The 13,526-nt window shown below is 41.4% G+C and overlaps 1 long non-coding RNA gene across 2 annotated transcripts; it reads right to left on the bottom strand.

Moving 5' to 3' along the window:
• Positions 1-1,157: 1,157 nt before the first annotated feature.
• LOC111834924 (uncharacterized) lies at positions 1,158-4,576 on the bottom strand. 2 transcript variants are annotated; one of them, XR_011982741.1, is made up of 5 exons: positions 4,350-4,576; positions 3,998-4,092; positions 2,553-2,784; positions 2,116-2,293; positions 1,158-1,993 (listed from the first exon to the last, which is right to left on the bottom strand). It is a non-coding gene; the product is annotated as an uncharacterized lncRNA (long non-coding RNA). The 2 variants fall into 2 exon arrangements; XR_002836101.2 differs by lacking the exon at positions 3,998-4,092.
• Between the last annotated feature and the right edge of the window lie 8,950 nt (positions 4,577-13,526).

Below are 13,526 nucleotides of genomic sequence, written 5' to 3' on the forward strand. Positions count from 1 at the left end.
CCTGGTACAGTTTTTAGACTAAATGCTACATTTACCTACATCTAGGGTACAATTGTCAAACCCTTGACAGTACAGCTCCAGTGACAAGTCATTGTACCCTCAGAGGTACAAATTGGTACTTCTTTTCTGACAGTGTATAGAATTACACAACAGGCACATCTCAATTTTTTCATTTTGAAACGTTCATCAGCACACATATTTTTGCATTCAAATTACTGGCACAGTGCAATTTGGAAAATAACATCATGGTGAGTATAAAAAATGATGACACTCAAAAGGCGGAAATAAGTAATTTCTATCTTTGTAAAATGTCTTTGGGCCTGCAGCTTACTGATGATTCCTCTTGGCTACCGGTCACTGTGCAGCCCTCTATCTGGTACCGAGGCTGGGCAGGCTTTCATTACGGAAGGGGCCTTTGTGCCAGTTGTGTGCCGCTGATATTCATTTTCACAGAATCTCAAATGGGTTTCATGCTGGTTGGGGTGACTGCATGGAGAAACAAGCTGTCCAGATACAGCAGCAACCATCTGATATACTTACATCATTAGCATAGTCGTCCATGCCACGTTTTGACACATCTGATTATCATACATTTGTGTGTGCATGAGTATTTTTGTGTACGTGTGTGAGTGTACAAGCTCTTCATATATGCTGAGGGCATCTCTGCCTAGAACATGGAGCTGCACCAGCAGATCCATGTCCAGGAGTAATCTGCACACGTTTTCCTGGTGTTAAGGAATCTTGAGGGAGGAGTATGCATAGTGGGGCCCAGTCAAGCAGCAAGTAGTGGAAACCAAATTACCATCCAGTGATATGAGCAGAGGTGTGAAGTTCAGGTTCAGAAAGTACAAATTCAGTCCAAGGTTTTGTTTCAACCAACCAAATAGTATATAGAGTCACACAACTGTTGGTTGAAACTCTGGTTATGAGTAAGTTTGTAAACTATTAAATATTTCTGTCATGAATTCTGATTTGTGTGATGTATTATTTATCAGTCTCTCAGGAACACCCCCCGAATTCCTGTCCCATACTGACTATCCTAATACACCAATCCAATGAAATCATTTCTCTCAATGCATTCAGATGGTAAATACAAGATTTTCTCCAATTCCAAAATGTCCAAAAAATGCAAATGGCATGCTCTGTTCCACCTTTATTATTACCTTTATTTATTGTTCGTTGTTGCATGCATATTAATGTGTTTTGAATCATATGTTTAAATTTGAATATATGTTTAAATGTTCACGGCATGGCAAAACACAGCATGTAAAAATGTACTTCTTCCATTAATCCTCTATAAAGTATAAAATTATGATTATCGCTGTAATAACACTCTTTTTGTTTAAAGGGCATTTAATATCTATAATTACTATGTATCATAAATCCCACCAGAATGTCAAATTTAGCAGCCCCCCCTGTGTGATAAATGGTGGGGGGTGGTGGATGTGGGGAGAGTTTATTTCTTTAAATAATTCATGCATATTTTATATATATATATCTTATATATTTCAATGCTTTTATGCTTTTTTCCTGACCATCCCATACTGGGTCTTTAAACTCTAAAACTCAAGAAATACATGATTTACTGAAAACATTGCATTAACGGCATATCTATGTGTTTCCTTTATATTATGTAAGTATTCAGATAACATGTTTTCCGTAGCATAGATGTGAGCTGGTGCTGTGAAAATATACTGCAACTAAAAATTTGTTTACTACAACGGCTGGACCTCGGTTTAGGTGAGTGAAAATCAACCTGTGATGTAGTTTGAATGCATCCATAGGTAACCTGCAACTCAAGCCGCAGAAGTTTGGGGAATTCGCCCGGCCTGGAAGGCACTTTGCATTCTGAAGCACGTCCCTGTTCTGCGATTGTGGCACCTTGTTCACTTTGCTTCACGTCAGAATCTTGACTTCTTCGTCCCTTTGTTATTCCACAGTAAACAACACGTCAGCCTTGGGACTCTGCAATGTGCAGGGACAATTGTCCCCCCTGCCCAAAAATGATTAAAGATGATGTTTTCCATACTCTGCATTGTGCACCAAGATGAAAGCACGTACAATACTCTGTTGACAGGTTAAGACCAGTGCATTCCATTAATTGAAGGTACCTACTTTTACAGCAGACACAGGACCTGCTGCACGTTCTTCGCACTAAGTCCGTGTCCCATTTTGCCGAAGTGTGTTGTTTTACCAAAACTGCCACTGTCTTTAATTTCTGCATGTCAGTAATGAATCAGAGGTCCAGTGACATGGCTCTCTCTCCATGTTGTCATGAATATTTTATGTTCAACTGTAAAGGTAAATGTTATATTTCAGGTTCAGTGGTAAGGTCCTTGTTGATTTATGTTGTTCAGAATCTCATTCCTTACTAACATGTGAAAAAACAAGTTGATTTGAAAACATGTTGATGACAAAAATCACCCTGTTGCCACTTGAGGCAACACAATGTTTGACATGTTTAGCAGTTGTTAAGTAAACACTTTATCACAACAGAAAATAGTAAATACTTCATTAAAATCTTAACATCTGGAATGTAGAAAGGCTCGCACTTTGTGGAGAATAATTATGTGGGGACCATCGCAGACAGGCTGACTTGCTCTCAAAGGTTGACGCTGAAGTGCTTATAACAACATGAGGTTTCTTCACAAGGCTGCTATGTCACCCTCCTGCTGCGCCTTAAGGGACCAAAGGCAAGAGGCATTTCTGTCGTGTAGAACGTCTGACTTCCAGTGGGCCAGGCCAAGTCTCTAGAGGAGAGTGGATTCCAAGCCCTTGAAATACCTGTTAAGTAAGCCACAAGGGTTATTATGCACAGTAACTGATTTGTTTATATATGTAAACACAGTAAATAGGTATCCATTCGGACAGCAAAAAAATATGAATTTTTCCTGGCATGTAGCGTATTCAGCAGATTTTCAGAAACTTTGCAATAAATAAAAATCAAGAGTTTCCCAGCTTTCCATATAACACCAGATTTCCAGAGTCTCTGACACTATATTTCTTTTTGTTTAAAAGACAGAGGAAAAATAGAAGTGGTGGAGATAGTGCAAGCGCAGAGACAATGATGAGGTAAGAAGGAACGTCATGATATTAAAGTAATTGCCCGGGGGAAATACGTCAGAATAAGGGCGTGAAGTTGCGGGTAGTACGCATGCGGGGTCTAAGTTAACCCGCTGCGCAGATGCCGCCTTTTAGACTGAATGATATCAGCATTAGACGTGCTTTCTTCTTTTTAATAATTAGTGCAGGCGCGCTTATATGATGTGCCTGTCAGACTCGGTAATTTTACCAAACACTAATCTTGCAATTTTTGAGCGCAAAACAGAGATCATTTCACAGATTATCTAATCATTTTAAATGAAGAATTACAATAAACTGTTTTTCACAGGAGGCTTGGTGATAAATAAATTACAAATATTTAATAATTAATAAATCCTTAATAATTGATGTGTCTTTTTCTATAATGTACTGTCGCAACATATCAGTATGGTTACAAATAGCAGAATTTCCCCTAGTATGAATAAGTAAGCGGCTAAATATAGCTGGTTAGTCGTCGTCTTTAAAGTCAAGTAAATATGACCGGGTTACAGTTTGTCCTACCAGTTCCAGACTAACTAGAAGTACAGCAGTTTTACGGTGTCATTTCCGGCATATAAGTGCAGAGCATAAACTGGCTTATCAGTAAAACTCAGCTTATCAGCGGCTGCGGTAAATTTGAAAGCTGCTCCCGTATAGTAGTAGTAATATTTACAGGAAAACACAATACAGGAAATGTATGGCGGTTTTATTACAGTCAGTACGAAGCTGCCGAGATTTAAAACAAACAGATTAAGAAACTTAAATATGCATTGGATTCACGAAGCCACACAAATTCGTTTATATGAAATTCTACCCCAAAGTGAACAGTGTTTAATATAATAATAATAATAATAATAATTATTATTATTAATCATCATAATAATATTAATAATTTCACAACGTTACGGCGAGGTACCTGTCTTTACACTTAATCTTCTACGACGTTCACTCATCTCTGAAAGTCTGGTATATGATTATTGTCCATTTTTAAGCTCCTTTAAACTTCCTTTTCTGAAAATTAGGCATTTAAACAACAAGTACGTGTACAGTAAGAATCACATTTACTAAGTTTGCATGGCTATAGTCTGTATATATGTTGACTTTGTGAATAGGTACGATAATAAAACACTACTTCCCAATGATAACTAGACTATTATTAACTAGGTGTTATGAAAGATTTTGAGAGTTTGATAATTTTTGTTAAAAAAACTATGAAATTAGCCAATTTAAGTGACTTTTACTATACAAACTGTTAGCTAATCAAATACCTTGTGGACAATGTGTCTTGCATTGACCGAACGTTGCTCTTCCTTCTGGCCTCACAGTAAATTGCTCTAAACACTCAGCACATATTTTCCTTTCTGTGACCACAATATTCAGCCTAATCAGTGCCCGTCTACCCATTAGGTGACATACTGTATGCGGCCGCCTACGGCGCCACCCTCTGGAGGGATGCTGCCTTAGCATTTATTTTGGCTTATTACACGGCTCTCTGGAATGCTTGATTCTGATTGGTCAGTTGAGACATTTGCAGGTTCATTATTTTCAAATAATAACCGCTCCAAAGTAATAACGCATAGTCACGTGGTACTATATCGTTTCGCGGAAAGATAAAAATGTTATTTTAAAACAAATATGCCAATAAAATGTTTCAAATTCATATTCATGTCCATGTCATTTTCCTTATGTGGCAAGTAGCCGTGTAATAAGCGGGATAATGTACAGGCAGCCGGTAGTTATCGCGAAATAAGCCCCTTCAGTGTGATACAAGACCCTCCGCTTCGCGTCGGGTCCTGATCACACTGTCGGGGCTTATTTCTGCGATAACTACCGGCTGCCTGTACATTATCCCTTACATAGCCGTTGACCAGTACTCAGTCTAATTCAGAAGGTGATGCGTCTGTCCTCAGGTTTCATAGCACTGCCTGGACAGGTTCATATGATATATATTCGTATAAAATAGCAGGAACAGGGACTGATTTAATTTGCAACAAAAATCACAGCCATCATTGAAGCACAGGGAGTATGTAATGATTTGATATTTATAGTGCTATGAATGGATTTGGTTTGCTGATGACTGTGCCGTGCATTTTACAGGCTGTTTTGCAGATTTGGGCCCAGGTGGAGGGAAACATTATTTAATGATTCATATTTAACGATTCATATTTAACGCTCAGTTAATGTTAGATCTCAGCTGACGTGGCAGCTAGCTCTGCTCCCTGGTAATTACATGCCGGGCATTCTTGTTCATCTCCTGTTTTTCTACATCGTTCCACCTTACGCAGACTTGATGGACAAATCTGCAGAAATCCAGAGGCAGAATTGAGAGCCAGTGACTTTGAAAGTGAGGGGACTTTTCCATAATTAAATATGTGAATATTTGTAGCTGACAATCCCCGGCGCCAGCTGCAGATTGCCGGCGTTGTTGTCCCACAGGGAAGCTTCCAAGCTGTTGCCCCCACCCCTGTTCAAAAACCCCGACTAACATATTCAAGGAGTCTCCCGTCTCATTTGAGGGCTGCTCAGTGTTTTTTTCTTTTCTTTTCTTTTGCTTAATTTGATTTAAAGTAGGAACTGGGTGTCATATGCACTGGAGGAGTGCACCATCCCAACGGATGGCGAGTGTTTGGCTTACAATTAAAAGGGCATTTCTATATTCTCATATCAATATCCCTGTTTGATTGCGGTGATAACTATCCCAAATTCCTAGAGCTCAGAGAAGCAGGCTTCATCTGACAGCAAGTGCTCAGAGATTCAGGCTTGATCTGCTCTAAATCACACCTCAATGTGTTTATGTTTCCGGAGCATATTCTGAACAGTATGAATATAACAATAGCTGAGGCAGCACCAAGAGCACAATGTAACATGCAAGTGGAGCTTCCAGAATCTTCTCTATTTTAGGAATACTTTATAGTTTTTCAACCAGCGATTTAGGCATTTTTAACAGCTGCATAGTTTATATATAGATAATAGTGCGTTGTGCCAGTCTTGTGCTTTTAGTCTGCTTTTATGTTACAGATAATAAATAAACCCCAGCTGGAAAATGGATGGATGGATGAAATCTGGGGAGATGACACAGAAACAAAATAAACTCCTGTCGCTCTGATTAGTTTCAGACACTGCTGAGAAATCCACCTTCTCTTTTACCACCGATTTTGACTTTGTGTTAGTTTCTGCTGTTTCTCTATGGATGCCTGCTCCCCCCAGACAACAGATATTCTTAATATACTTGACATGGAAAATTGCATATTTGCTGAAGGGCAGCTGGATTGGGGAGGGGGGGGGTGTGTGGACTGAAAGCTCTCAGGAGGACAACATAATTGTTGGAAGCAAGATGGGCAGTTGATGAGAACGGGAGGTTTTTATGGGACGGAAGTGCAGACATCTGTGCAGGTGTTTGGTGACCTTCAGTGGGATAACTTCACTGCCACCTAGGCAGGTTTTGGCGACCTTCTTCAGTGGAGTAACTTCACTGCCACCTGCGCAGGTGTTTTTCAACCTTTAGTAAAGTAACTTCACTGCCACCTGTGCTGGTGCTTTGTGACCATCTTTTGTGGAGTAACTTCACTGCCACCTGTGCAGAGGTTTGGCAACCTTCACAGTTAATGACTGTAGAGCTGTGATCCTTAGGCTTGTGTTTGAAAACATGGACATGATGAGATTAGATGAATAGATTGAGAGAGAGAGAGAGAGAGATAGAGTAGAGCCTGCGTCAGCGACAGCCTGTGAAAACTAGATCTGAAAAGAAAAATGCCCCTTTAAAAATCATTTAAACAGTTTGAGATCAACAATAACGCTTTTAATTCATGAACTACAGGATATTCAGTTCAATAATGCTCTATAAATAATTGGTCATGTTTAAATACAGTGTATTAATGAATGTGCTACATTTTGCTGTAATTCTGGCATGAATAGCAGCAAACAGCATGTGACAATGACGCAGGCTGGGTTGCAGCATTTACCTTATCACAATAACCAATTTTTACCCTAATCCAGGCTCATCATGTATGTGCTGTTGCCAGAAAGATCCAGTTAATCACTGTCTCCTGGCTATAGATCCACGTGTTTTGCACTCTGTCATCGGTCCAGTGCGGTTGGCTCCTGACATCCTTTTCTGACATATCGAGTCAAATAGCTGCTTGGCAGACGGGCCAGCGCCAGGGGTCAGTGTTGAGTTGACGATCCCGACTCCATCCTGTTGGTGTCTCTCGGCTCCAGGTGGTCCTTGCACATCTGGCCAGCTTAAGCTGATAAGCAGGAACACCCAGGTCTCAGACAGGCCGGTATTTGGGAGGTCGTTTTCCTCTGGCTGACATCACGAGGGAGCCGCACGAGGCGCTGGGTGCAAATCGCTGGCACTCACAGCCTTTTTAGGAACCGTCATGCATCCGCGGGGGGGCTTAAATCTGTTTTGAATGTGTAATGGAGAGGGCACTGTGCCAAAAAGCTAACCAGATGAGTCCACAGATTAAAAAATTCAGGCCAGTAAATGTCCACTTGGGGAACCACCAAACGCAAAACAGGCCAGGCCGGCTGAGGTAATAAAGTCATGGGCTTCACTCAGTCCTTTGTCATTTATGACCCTTTTGTCTAGCGTTACTTATAAGGCAAAATGTGTATGCAAGTGGTGCTGAAATAATCCTGTATGAGAAAGAATGAGCAACAAAAAGTGAGGCTGGACCGTTGAGCTGAACATTCCATGCTTCACCACACAAAAACACGCGCTAACCATTTGGTGGAAATAATTATTATTATTATTGACAACCATTCAGAGATTTGCCTGTGTGGGTCTAGATGCATTTGACTGTAATCTTAAGAAAGTAAAAGGCAGGATGCTGGGTGACACTCCCTCATTTGCGTAGCTCTTAGCATTAGCTGTTAGACATTAGCATTAGCTGTTAGTGTTAGCTAGCTGGCTGTGGCACGGAAGAAACCATCTCATTACTTGGCAAAACTACTTCTGACTTATAATTGGTGAAGTTTGGTGATATAATGTATTGTTACTCTGAGATCTGAATAAATAAGTTTTATCGGAAAACATACAGAAAGCTAAGGCAATGTATAAAGTAAAGTTTTGTATTAATTCTTTATTTAAAAACAAATTCCCCATCATTCAGTGAGATACATAAAAAAGGCAAATGCTCCCTTGTATAGATTGGTGAGGGGTATGTCGCTTTCCTGTGTAACTGCTCAAACCAGCTCATTTGCTGTCCGTAAGTGCTGGAAGTTAGGATGACTTTCATTCGCATTGGTTGAATCTCTGCCGCCGTGAAACGTGTTGTTTTTCCCTGCCCACCTTGCTGTCTCCTGCCATTATCAGAAGTACAGCGGGGATCTTCCCTTGAGGTTTTCTTTGTTATTTCTGAAAGCGAGGGAGAGACAGGCATCATTTACATCACACACCGCTCAGTCTAAATGTATTCCAGCCATGAATTCCTGCAAAACATGCTCTACGGAATAAAGCCAGGACAATCAAGCTGGCTACGTGCTGCTTTCCAAAGGTACATTTTTGCATTTAACAGTTTTGGAACAGACTCATTCTGACTCATTTTCATCTGGCAAATTGAAGTAAACCTGTCCCTAGAGGTTTTTAGGGTTCATTCTTCATTCTTAATGCGCGTCAAAGAGCAGTTAGTTGATGGCACACAGTCTCAGAGTGCTGAGGATGGACATTCAGCAAAGCGATCTCTCTGAAACCTCAGTGGCTGAACTGGTGAAGTAACATGTTTGTATGACGCGAGAAAGAACTAAGAGCATCGCGGTGGCCGATCATCAACGTGCTCAGGTCTGTGGTGGCTTGCTGGTGCGATTGCTGCTCACATTGAGCTACCCCTCCATCCATCCATCCATCCATCCATCCATCCATCCCCTAATCGCTTATGCTGGTCACTGTCACGGATTTCGCTGTTACTCCTTGCTATAAACACTGCCTCCTGTATAGTTTGTGGACAAAAAGCAGCTGCTACCAACCTCCTTGTTCTGATTACCAGAAGAGTGCTTCTCCCTCTTGACATCTGTTTATGGGATCCGTGATGAGACTAAGGATCTTTGTCTTGTGGTGTTTTTCTGGAGCAACCACATGGCACTCAAAGGAGCCTGAGTGCCACAGCGCCATCTGGGTCTGCCTCTCTGCAAGTGCGGCCTCCCAGCACTCCTGTCTGTCCCACGCCAGTCCCACACGAGCCGTTTATTATACTCCTTTTTATAGACTGTGACCCATCATCCCCGTTTCACCATCAGGTCACACCAGCAGGCTTTGTGGCCGGCCCCCCCAAAAACACCCGTGTAAGTACGGATGTGAATGATCAGCCCGGCAATATTCATATCCATAAGATAACCTTTGGGCTTCCTCAAATCCGATGTACAATTTACCATTTCAAAATATTATTCATTGAATGATCACAATAAGTGAAAAAGGAGGAACATCCTGCATTTCAAAGATCTTTATTCGCTTAGTATGTTAGCCAGTCAAGGAATTTATCTTGGTGGCTGTGCAACAATGTAACATACAAGACAGTTCAGAACAACTTAATTAACTATGTACTCCAGAAAAGTTGACTTTCTTTGTTATTTATTTATCTTTTTATATATTCCTATTCCTAAGACAATATTGCACATTGAATACATGATAGATTTTTAAGTGTCTCTGTTTCTGAGGATTTTGAGGCCTGTTCAGTCTCAGTATATAACAACATCTGAACACCGTTCACAAAAAAAAAAAAAGCATTGACATGACAGAAGAGTCCCCCAGAATAAACAGAAATAGTATAAGTAATCCAGTTTGTGTTTTCTGTGCTTAATGCCTCTGGATGCTGGAATAGCACTGTCAGGATTACACTGACTGAGTCCCTTGCAGGAGCTTCTGTTCTTTTTACTGTAAAATTGTACTATAATATTTCAGAGGGGATGCTCAATTTGTAGTGTAATGACATGGTAATCTGTTGCGCAAAATCTGTCATCTGTGCCTGAAGGACACAAAAATTACACACGCTCCTTCTGAAGGAAAGCCACTCGCTATAGTTATGTATTTCCCATGAAATATTGCGGTAATTATTTTATCTGAGGATGGTAGTAAAATATTTTTGCATAATGATTTTGAAATAAAACCATTGTTATATTTAGTTAACTCCATTTATGGTTCTTGTTTTATTACAGTGATTAAAAAAAAAAACAGCATAATGTCCAATATATTTTGTATACTGTAACAGATGTCAACGTGATCAGATTTTGATTTGCATTAACTGACACTATAACACGGCTTTAAGCTGATATTACAGGTAGTGAGAGATTAGGAGGGAATCTAAATACCAAGAACACAAAGATCGTGCTTGTGGTCTTGGCAAGACCGGTCTTTCTAACTTGCCTTCCAAGAATGAACTAAGGGTTCAACGACACATGGGATTGGTCTCGTTCGGCGAGGACGCAACCGATGTATCGTTGATATTTGGGGTGGAGCAAGACGAACATCCGGTGATTTTTACCATCCTCTGTACTTGTGTTCTGGTCTTTGGTAATGGAAGATGACGTAAAGTGGGTACACGAAAACACAAGTATGGTCAAATACATATACTGAAATTCCTCCCATGAGAGAAACCTCTGTGTGCTGGGCCCAGTGTGTACCGGCTATGAGTTTCCTGTCCACGCCATGTTGGTTTTGGTAAGGTGTGCCTGGTAACGCCCTCTAGCCAGCCAATCATTTCGGTCCCTTTACTCATGTGACATCGGCTCTCCCGGCTGAAGGCTCCCATCGACGCACTCTGTAGTTCACAGACATTACGCTGCTCCAGTGCGCTGAGTGCGAACTGTAAGTAGAGGCAGCCTCACAGTCACAGACTGAAGGTTCACTGCAGATGGAAGGATATACTTGTAACAAAATTAACCACACAAACCACACAAAATACCAAAAAGTATAATAAACTTTTTCTACTGCTTCATATGTAACACTTATAAAAAGTATAAATAAATTACTCTGACTTACATATTTATTTGCGTTGCCATGGCATATACGTACTATAAAGTCAAGTGTGTGACATGATGAGTATTTGGTATGACAAATTTTTGTTGTGCTTATTGGTCTCTGTAACATTTTGGCACAACTTTTTTGCTGTTTTGGTGAGAGAAAACCGAAGTACGGATGTTTGCAGATTCTTCTCTCAGAGGAATCAGAGATTACCCTCCCTTAGCGTCTGTCTGTGGAAGGTGGTGGTGGGGGGGAGGGGGTGTTCCCCCATTTGTGCATTTTAAATCGAGTGAGACTCTGAGGGAGTCGTTTGTTTAAGGAGGTGATCAGAGGGCTTGGTGTCTTCAAAGCAAACTTCTAACACGGAGCGCTACCGTTAATCGACATGAATAAAAAATGCACGCAGGAATCTCTGCTTGCAGAAGGCAGATCATATTTAGCACCCCCGAGGGGTGAAAGAAAAAAAAAACACCCCCAAACAGGGAAAAAAAAGCTGAGGCTGTAGCAGGCAGCATTGGAGATGCTCTCGGGAGATTTGACGAGGGTGTTTTTGTTCTCCAGCTCTGAAATGCTGCATCGCTCTGAGCTGGATTCTCCTGCAGAGCCTCCATGGTACAGAGAAAGCGAGGCATCATTATTACCGATTCCCATCGAAAGCACGAATAATCTCATAGCTGAGACAGAATGATTGATACTCTTCATCACCACCCCTCCCCCACTAATTAAATTCCAAATAACTGGCAAGCTCTACCATCCATACCGGAGAATTTAGCAGCACACCGGCGAGAGACACAAAGACAGCCCCGACACACCGCTGTGGGTAATGTTCACAGACAGCAGTGGCCGGACGGGCGACATTTCCCCCAAGAGTTATATCACAGTTTGATGTTCTTCCGCCACATATTTATAAACCCATTGTGCTGTAATAAATAGCCATCCAGTAGGAAAACACTGACCTCAAACCATAACAGTAAGGATGCGACAAAATCAGTAAATTTATTTTTTTTATGCATTCATTGGCTCACAGTCTGCCAGTCAAGTCCTATGTGTACAGTAGGATACTCCTAAAATGTACCTGTTGTAAATGATATCTTAAGCAAGTTTTGATTTGTTTGAAATGAACATGGTCGATTTAATAATATTTTTATTAAGCAAAAATTTTAATGAATGATTAAATTTTGATTAAGGTGATTACACGTACATGTTTTTTGGTAGCTGTAATTACGGATTTATGGCCTTAATACCTGACTTTATTTACCCCCTGACGTGCGGCGTGCCATTTCCTACCTTAATGCCCCCCTCCTCTTTGCTGGCCACTCTGTCAGCATCTTTGCTCCCTCCCCATTCACACTCATCGCTTTCCTTCCCACAGCTCCCTCCTCGACGAGCACGATGGTCCCCCTCGGAACCTGGGCTAAGCACTTTCTTACGGCGGAGTCCGACAGCGGGGCTCATCACCACCGCGCCCTGATCCTCCTCCCCTGCAGTCCGCATGCTCCTCAGCCGCGCTTCATATTTACCACATCAAAGACACGGTAAATTGCTCCCTAATTCAGTTTACAGATTCTGCACAGCCTGCACAAAAGCCCCGCTTAATTTCCCAGGAAAGTGAGGTATTTATCTTGAAACATTATTAAAGGCCCCGTTTGTGTTTTGTTTGTGAGATGCAGTTTTTGCTGAGGCCGTTAAACCCCATGCAGCAAATCGTGCTCCCCCCCCACTCCCCATTGCTGAACATTTGATATCATCTATAGCTCAACCAGATGTCAGGTCCCATGATGCTTTGCACAAATACCTTAACTCAGCAAAAAAAACAAAAAAAAACAGACAAAAACAAACAGATTAAACATAGTCATTGTTGTCATAAAATGTGTCAAATATTTTTCATGGCATGTTTTTACATCAGTACGAGGTATTTGATGCTTAATGAGGCTTACATAATTTCCAAGGCATAATAATCTATATTAAAATTGCACCTACTAATAATGCTGGACTTTGGATATTAAAGAGGGATTCTTTAACGTGTGACACGGCCGCATCTGATCAGACGGAGCTGCATGCATAGGAGCACAGGCCCGTGGCTCCTGCAGACGCCCGTTCAGATGCCTGCAATCCCATATCCTCTTGTCACAAAGCAGGTTTTTATGCAGAGACTCGCCCCGGTGGCACCTGGTTATGGGACGAAGAGTCAACTTAATTAACCCCTTAACCGCACTGCACATGTGCATGGCAGTAGGACACTTTGACACTGCAGACCTAAACGGGACAGATCCAGTGCTGAATATGATTCATATTGTAGCAGTAAAGTGGCACCTACACCTGCCAGATAACTACAGAGGTAACTGACCCTGGATTCATTTCTCTGTCCTGAACTTTCATCACACGTAAAATTAGCTTTCAGGGATGCCGGACCCGCGCGGGTTTCCTGGATTGAGCAGCAGTGCAGCCCTTTCCCTTTAAACACTTTTAATGTGCGGCTTCAAAG

Source organism: Paramormyrops kingsleyae, chromosome 15, assembly GCF_048594095.1.
Source record: "Paramormyrops kingsleyae isolate MSU_618 chromosome 15, PKINGS_0.4, whole genome shotgun sequence".
NCBI classification, from domain to species: domain Eukaryota; kingdom Metazoa; phylum Chordata; class Actinopteri; order Osteoglossiformes; family Mormyridae; genus Paramormyrops; species Paramormyrops kingsleyae.